General features: G+C 42.2%; 1 long non-coding RNA gene across 1 annotated transcript; it reads right to left on the bottom strand.

Moving 5' to 3' along the window:
• Positions 1 to 219: 219 nt before the first annotated feature.
• LOC140489290 (uncharacterized) lies at positions 220 to 5,292 on the bottom strand. Its single transcript, XR_011963118.1, has 2 exons — positions 5,219 to 5,292; positions 220 to 1,080 (listed from the first exon to the last, which is right to left on the bottom strand). It is a non-coding gene; the product is annotated as an uncharacterized lncRNA (long non-coding RNA).
• Between the last annotated feature and the right edge of the window lie 3,508 nt (positions 5,293 to 8,800).

Here is an 8,800-nt window from a genome sequence, read left to right as displayed (position 1 = left end):
AGTATGTGGTTTATTCACCATTGACCAGGAACTGAGTTGTTGATAGTCTGACAGAGCCCTTTTGAGTACATGAGAAATGGGAGCAGGAATAGGCTATTCGGCCTGTTGAGGCTGCTTCCCTTTCAATATGATCATGGCTAATTTTGATGTTGGTTTTGCCTCTAGTACGGCAATGATTACATTATCCCTCATAACATAAGAACCAGGATATAGATAATGTAGCATTGAAAAACACAATAACCTTTATTACTAATATATGCAAATACATCTGCACAGGCATTTCAGTGATTGGGTTAACACTAGGACATTCAGTTACAAAAAGTAGCATGCCATGTTTCAAGTGGCCTGAGGTAAGGTGGACTCCGAGACTTTTATACTTTCAGGCCATATGCAATGATGCAGAGATAATATCATGAACAGGGGTACTGTAAGGATATGGGTATGAAGCATGACTAATCAGATAGGATGTCAGAACATAGGAGCATGTGATGGCCTTAATGATATTATAACTAGATTATTAAGCCAGAGACCCAGGTAATGCTCTGGGAACCTAGGTTTGAATCCTGCCATGGCAGATGGTAGAATTTGAATTCAGTAAAAGAAATCTGGAATTGGGAGTCAATGAAACCATTGTCACTTGCCAGAAAATTCCTCCTGATTCAGTCATACCTTGTAGGGAAGGAAACTGCCATCCCTACCTGGCCGACATGTAACTCCAGACCCATCGCAATGATTTTGATTTTTAACTGCCCTCTGAACAATTAAGGATGGGAAAGAAGTGGCCTAACCAGAGGAGCCCCAAATCTTCTTACTGAATTAAACAAAAATGCCTGTTAAATATGTACTGCACACTGACTGTGAGACATAAAATAAATTCTGAGGGAGTTAGATTAGACCTTGAAACGTTAACGATCTTTCTGTCTCCATGGATGCTGCCAGACCCGCTGAGTTTCTCCAGTATTCTCTGTGCTCATTTCAAATGTCCAGCATCCGCAGTGGTTTGCTTTTATCATAATGCAATATTGTTGGATTTCGAATCCACTTTACCATCCAGTCCTCATATCCATCAATTTTCTAATTCTAAATAAGAAAAGAAAGACTTGCATTTAGAAAACACTCTTCAGGACCACTGGGTATCTCAAATGACTACTTTACAGATACTGAAGTGCTTTTTGAACTGTAGTCACAGTTGTAATGTAGGAAGTGCAGTCGCCAATTAATGCACAGCAAGCTCCCACAAACAGCAACTGATGCTGAAAAGATAACCCAATGTTTTGCAATGTTGATTGAGAGATAATTATAGGCTGGGACTCTAGTTAGAATCCTCTTGTTTTCTTCAAAATAATGACATGGAATCTTCATGTCTACTCAATCAAGGCAGGCCACAATTCAGTGCCTTATCAGAAAGACAGTACCTCCAACAATATAGCACTCCCTCCATGCTGCACTGGCGCTTCAACCTTGATTGTTACACTCCAGTCCTGAAAGCAGGTTGTCTTATGTGGAAAGGCTAGGTCTGCATCCTCTGGAGTTTAGAAGAGTTAGATGTGACTTAGTTGAAACATCGAAGATCCTAAGGGGATTCGACTGGGTAGATGTGCAAAGCATGTTTCCTCCTGTAGGAGAATCTAGAATTAGGGATCTAAACTGGGGTTGAAAAATAAGGGGACTACTATTTAAGACAGAGTTGAGGAAACGTTTTTCTCTTAGAGGATTGTGAGTTTTTAGGATGTTCTTCCTCATAAGGCAGTTGATGCAGAATCTTTAAAGATTTTTAGAGCAGAGGTAGATAGATACTTGATTGCCAAGAGAATGTAAGATTATCTGGGAATATGCAGGAATAAAGAGTTGAGGTTTAGAGCAGATCACTCATGATTTTATTGAATGGCAGAACTGGCACGAAGGACCAGGTGGCATACTCTTATTTCTTGTTGTACATTTGTACAGTATATTAATGTTCGTCAATAAAAGGGCTGCCAGTTAAGCCACAGTTGATCATGGAGACAAAATCTGCCAATTGTATAAAACCTACACACTTCTTGAGGGTATTATCATACAGACTTTGGTGCTGAGCTACATTAGGGAGATGTTAAGACAAGTGAGCAAATCTTGGCCAAAGAGGTTAGTTCGAAGGGACATCTAAGAGAATGATCTCAGAAGGAGAGAGGTTTAGGGAGAAAATTTCATAGATTAGGGACCAGACAGCTGAAGGAACAGCTGGCAACGATGGAGAGAAGGAAATAGGGAATTGCACAACCAAGACAGAATTTCAGGAATGCAGAGATCATGGAAGGTCAAAGGGCTGGTGCATGTCACAGAGATTAGGAGCAGGACAGGGTTTTGGTGGAATCAGAATAGAGGGATGGGAGTTTTGGCATTTCTACAATCGGCCAGAAACTACTTTCCGACAATATGACAGTCATGGTGGCACGATGGAAGCTAAAACCTATCCCCTGAGCATCAACGGAAGTTTAGATCACAGCAGACTCACAGATCTGCTGTCCACAGGGTCAGAAGCTCACATTTCACAGGAGGGTCAGACCTCCTCAAGATAAATGCAGCAATAAAAATAAATGGAAATACAATACCCGGAAGACCTGTGTTTGTTTGCTTAGCGATCTGATTGGGCATGAAACCAATTCAACTTACACACACACACACACACACACATCTGACACCCCACCAACCCGCCTTTGCTTTAAAGCTGCCTACACTGCTGGGGCAGTTTTACTTTCTCACTCATGAAACGCAATGAGGTATTTATTACTTTACAATAGCCACTAGGGCGAGGGTTGAAAGCTGTAATCTAATCGCTGGATTATCATAAACTGCAAGAGGAAAGCTTTGGTGATTTATGATGCTATCTGAAACCATGGAGCAGCCAAGAAAACAATCTTCCCAGTTATGTAACACCTCATTAAATTGGTAGTGTGGCTTCTTTTGTGGAGGATGTATGTTTTGTCTGGAATAACCGCAATGAGGTATGGAGTGGCAAAGATGATGATATTTTGGAATAGTACTGACTATTGTTTAGGCTGACACTGACGCAGGGAGTTTTCCAGCTCTACTGGCTTGTCTCCCCTGATGGACATTGCCCTGGTTCTGTCGGGAATCCTGTCAGAAAGATCTGGATTCAAGTTCCACTCCAGGCCGAGAGTTATGAAATGCAAGGCTGTGACTCCAGTGTGGTCCAAAGAGAACGGCGCTGCCTTTTATGTGAGACATTAATCAGAAGGCTAGGTGGACAGGAATGTTCCCATACAGCAGTATTTTGGAGAAGAGCAGAGGTACATAGGGATAGGAATGGGCCATTCAGCCCCTTGAGCCTGCTCTATTCTAGATCATGAATAATCATCTAGCTCAATGGAATCTTCTTTGGCAGATATGTACCTATCAATCAAGCTTACAGGTGATCTGGTTATTATCGCACGCTGTTTGTGAGAACTTGCTGTACACAAATTGGCTGCTGTGTTTCCTAATTATAACACTGGCTCCACCTCAAAAGTATTAATTGCCTGTAAAGTGCTTTGAGTCATCTGGTGCTTGGAAAAGGCACTACATATATGCAAACATTTCCTTTTTCAATATCAGCAATAGTGACATTGGTTACTGGTTTCAGTACTGTTTGTAAGGGTATGGGGTATAGAATGGCTGGATCATGGGTAGAAAGGCAGACTGGGCATTTGCTTCAGGACATCCCAAAGTGTTTCATCACCAATGAATTATTCTTTATGCTGTGAGGCAGGAAATGTGGGTAACAGTTTGAGTGGAGTCGGCTCCCATAAACAGAAATTACATAATGATGGCAATGTTTTCTTCAGGATGTTGGTGAAGGGATGATTGTTGCCCAAGGCCATGTGAGATATTCAAGTATTAATTTGCTCTACTGACCTGCAGGAAATTGGATGTCCCGAGGCCATGGTGGGATGCCTCTGATCACAGTTAAATTGTAAGGAGTTTACATTCCCATCCCTTGCCATTCAGAACTGTTTACATGGCCATCTCCTACTATTCAGAGATAATTTACAATTGCATCATCATCCTTTTCAAAATCAATAAGAACATTACAGTTGGAATTTTGACTACTCCCTGTAGTTAAAAAAAAATGATTTGCAACAGATTTGACCATTAAGGGATGATTTACGTTATATTGTTTCTGGAGATGGTCAGGTCACTGCATTGTGTCTTGAGTGGCTTGTGACTGTGAGGGACTGGCTGGGGGTTGTCTTGTGGGCATTACTGACTGTAATGTAAAGATTTTGTATAAAGGAAGGACTGTTTCCTTTGTTCAGGGAGACCACTTGGCATGCTTCACAAGAGGGTTAAGAGTTTCCCCACAGCTTGTACTGTATTTGTTAATAAAATTTGGTTGTTGTTCATAGAAGTTGACGTATTGCAGTTGCATCAAGTGCATAAGGATCCCAGGAAAAAATAACTTAACACATGGGGAACGAGTGGGGATTAGCTTACCCATAGAGTTGACACAGGTACTGTGGCCTCTTCCTGTACTGTCACAATCATTAATTGCTTAGGTGAACTCCACTGAAATTCTTTGAATTGTATAATTGGAACTTTTATGGCCACCCAAGAAAGGACATTGGTTGAATGTTATATCCAAAGGCAACACCTACAACACTCCCACACTCCTGCACTGAGATGTCAGCTCTACCCAAGTCTCTGGAATGGGACTTGAATTCCCCCATAACTTGATCAAGCTTGGTCAAAGATGCAGACATTTAGGGTCATTATAAAGGCAAAGGGAGAGGCAGGGATGGAGTCTTGAAGAGAGAGAAAGAACTCCAGTGTTTAGGGCATGGGCATATGAATGCATTGCTAATGGAGTGAAGAAGTCTCAGGGATCCTAATGATACCAGAGTTGTGCAGATATCTCGGATGACTGTGGGAATGGAGGAGGTTTCAGAGATAGAGATGAGCAAACCATAGAGAGATTTGAGCAGTAGACTGTAAATTGAAATAGCCACTCCTGCCTCCCTAAAGCCTGTCCACCGTGTACAAGGCACAAGTCAGGAGTGTGATGGAATATTCCCCACATGACTAGATGAGCACAGTTCTAACAACATTCAAGAAACCTGACACAATCAAAGACAATGCAACCTGCTAGACTGGCACCCCATTCAACAATTTAACCATTCCCCCCACAACTAGCATATTATGGCAGAAGTGTGGGCAATCTATAAGATGTGCCTCAGCAACTCACCAGACTCCTTAGACAACACCTTCCAAGTGTGAGACCTCCACCTGCTAAAATGATAAGGGCAGCATATACATGGGAACACTTCTGCCTGCAAAGTTCCCTCTAAGCCACTGACTGTCCTTGGAACTATATCACTGTTCCTTCAATGTCACTGGGTCAAAATTCAGTAACACCCTCCCTTACATCACCGAGGGTGGGTTGGGTGTTATCTAGTGACCTTGCCAGCAATGTACACCTCCCAAGAACAAATTTTTAATAAAGCCTTTGCATCAGGCAGTCATGTGCAATGTTATCAAAGTGTTACTGGCAGTTGGCATACATTACAAATGATATTTCCAACACTTGTTCGGAATGTCATGTCAAGATAAGTCCAGAAGGGTAGGCCTGGCAGCATCGTCCTTTCTGAATGTTGCTGGCTGCCAGATAGAAGCACAAAGTTAATATTCAGACCACAGATGAAGGTTCCAATTCAACTTGCCAACTAAAACAGTTAATGGTACAGATCTGTCTTGACGTCTTCTGGAAACTTGACAAGGGCAGCAAAGTAGAGTCTGCTACTTGCTCCATGAAGCAGACTGTTGCCAATGTGGAGGCCACACACCGGCTGGTTATAGACTGGCAGAAGACAGCAGCAGTCAGATTCCATACCTGTCTCAGTGCCAATAACATCCTGGTGAATTATTCATTTTTACCAGCTCTTCAATGTGGGAGTCTTGTGGTCTTAGTGAATCTGAATTACCATTATTGCTGCCTCCTACACTGCCTTTGAAACTTTCTTTTTTTTAATTCTTTCATAGGATCATGGTGCCAATGGCAATGCCAACATTTATTGCCCATCCCTAATTGCCCAGAAGGCAGCTAGGGATCAATCTCATTGCAGTGGGGCCTGGAGCCCCATGGCAAGACCAGGTAAGGAGGACAACCTTCCTTCTGTAATGGGCATGACTGAACCAGAAGCGTTTTTAAAGAATCAACGCTGGTTTCATGGTGATCATTATCGAGTCTAGCTTTCAGTTTCAAATTTATTAGTTGATTCAAATTCCATCAGCTCTCCGAGTGGGATTTGATCCGATTTTCACAGAGCATTAGCTCGTGCCTCTGGATTATTTTTCCAGTGTCATTACCTCAATGTCATCAATGCCCTAAGCTTGACCATCTTCAACTGCTTCATCAATAACCTTCCATCCATCATTAGGTCAGAAGTGGGAATGGTTCACCAATAATGGCACAAAGTTATGCATCATTTGCAACTCCTCAGACACTGAAGCAATCTATGCCCAAATGCAGCACAACCTGGACAATAGATAGATTTGAGGTGACATATGGCAAATAACATACACAACAGACAAATGTCAGGCAATGAGAGAGAATCCTGATCGTCCATTGCCCCTTGACATTCAGAGGTCTAACCATCACTGAATGCCCCACTGTCAACATCCTGGAGGTTACGATTGATCAGAACCAGAACTGGATCAGCCAAGTAAATACAATGGCTGAAAGAGCAGGTCAGAGGCTAGGAATAATGCAGTGAGTAACTCACTTGACTTCCCAAAGCCTGTCCATAATCTACAAGGCACAAGTCAGGAGTGTTGATAGAATACTCCCCACCTGCCTGGATGAACGCAGCTCCAACAATACTCAAAAAGCTCAATATAATCCAGAACCCACTGGATTGGTAAGGCATCTGGCATTTCAACACCTACTCCCTTCATCAATGATGCACATTGGCAGCAGTGTGTACCATCTACAAGATACACTGCTTTAACTCAACAAGGCTCTTTTGGCAGCACCCAGGACCTCTCACATCGAGAAGGACAAGGGAAGCAGGTATGTGGGAACATTACCACCTGCAAGAACTGCTCAAAGTTGCACATCATCCTGACTTCGAAAAAGATTGCTGTACCTTCGCTGTTGCTGGGTAAAAATGAGGAGGTGCTGATATTGGATTTCACCTGATGAAGGACCAGCACTCCAAAGGCTTATGATTTCACATAAACCTGTTGGACTACAACCTGGTGTCATGTGACATCTGGCTGGGTTAAATGTCCTGGAACTCCATCCCTAACAGCATTGTGGGTCAACCTACAGCACCTAGACTGAGCAGTTCAGAAGGCAGCTCATCATCACCTCCTCAAGGGCAACCATGGATGGGTAATAAATGCTGGCCCAACCAGAGTTTCCCACAACCCATGAACAAGTCAGAAACATGCAATATTATGACACAACTTCCATAGCCATCAAGTCCTCGGATGGGATTTGAACTTAGAGCTTCTGGTTCAGAGCTAGGGATACTATCCACTGCCCCATAAAGATAGTAATAGAAAGTAGAAAAGGAAATGAGAAACAAGAAGAAAGAAAGAAAAATATGTCAAAGGAGAGATAGAGGGTGATGGTTACAGAGAAAACTTTGGGAGAAGTTAAACATTGCAAGATTCAAAGGGAGAGAGAATGGGATAAATAGAGAGAGCAAAACACAACAAAAAAAGTGTCAAAGGAAAAGTGATAGGAAAAAAGAAACAGAAAACAGTAGAGACCATTGACAGACTAAAGGCCACATATACAGTTAAATTCACACACAAATACAAGTTCATACACATACATAAAATTCAGAGATTAATAGAAGCAAACATGTACGCATAAAAAAAGAGAAAAGCAGGCATCCAGTCGATAATTGGACTGACAGAATCACACACAAAAACACATAGCCTCTGGGAACAGTAGCATCCAAAGGTCGAGACTAATGATCCAGAGAGATGAGGCGAAAGTGAGGACTGCAGATGCTGGAGATCAGAGTCTCGATGAGAGTGGTGCTGGAAAAGCATAGCAGGTCAGGCAGCATCCGAGGAGCAGGAAAATCGATGAAAATTGCTTTTGCCCAAAACATCGATTTTTCTGCTCCTTGGATGCTGCCTGACCTGCTGTGCTTTCCCAGCATCACACTAATCTAGACTCCAGAGAGATGAGTTCAAATCCCACCATAGCAGCTGAAGAATTTAAATTCAGTGGATTAAACCAATCTGCACATATTAAAAAAAATACTGATATCAGTAATAGTGATATTGAAACCATTGGTTTATTGTAAAAAGACACATCTTGTTCACTCAGGTTTTTAGGGAAGTAGATCTATCATTGCCTCTATGTGACTCCATATTAACAACAATATGTTTGACTGTTAACTGCCCCAGAAACAGCCAAGTAAGATATTCAGCTCTATTTTTTAAAAATTCATTCATGGGATGCGGGTGCTACTGGCTAGGCCAGCATTTATCGCCCATCCCTAATTGCTCAGAAGCAGTTAAGTGTCAGCCCCATTGCTGTGGTTCTGGAGTCATATGTAGGCCAGACTGTAAGGGTGAAATTAAAGGGACATTAGTGAACCATTACAGAATGCAATTAACTTTGCAGGGGGAATTAGGGATGGGCAGCAAATGCTGACCTTGCTGTTGGCACCTACATTCTGTGAAAGAATCTTTTATTCATACAGACATATGCATAAGGAAAAATACATGAAAAACTGTAGGCAGAGGTCAAACAGATTGCCAGAAACACCCACTGGGAAATACACAGCTATTCGTACATCAAGAA

Source organism: Chiloscyllium punctatum, chromosome 18 (genome assembly GCF_047496795.1).
Source record: "Chiloscyllium punctatum isolate Juve2018m chromosome 18, sChiPun1.3, whole genome shotgun sequence".
In the NCBI taxonomy this organism is placed as follows: domain Eukaryota; kingdom Metazoa; phylum Chordata; class Chondrichthyes; order Orectolobiformes; family Hemiscylliidae; genus Chiloscyllium; species Chiloscyllium punctatum.
This window is presented reverse-complemented; position numbering and strand designations above follow the sequence as displayed.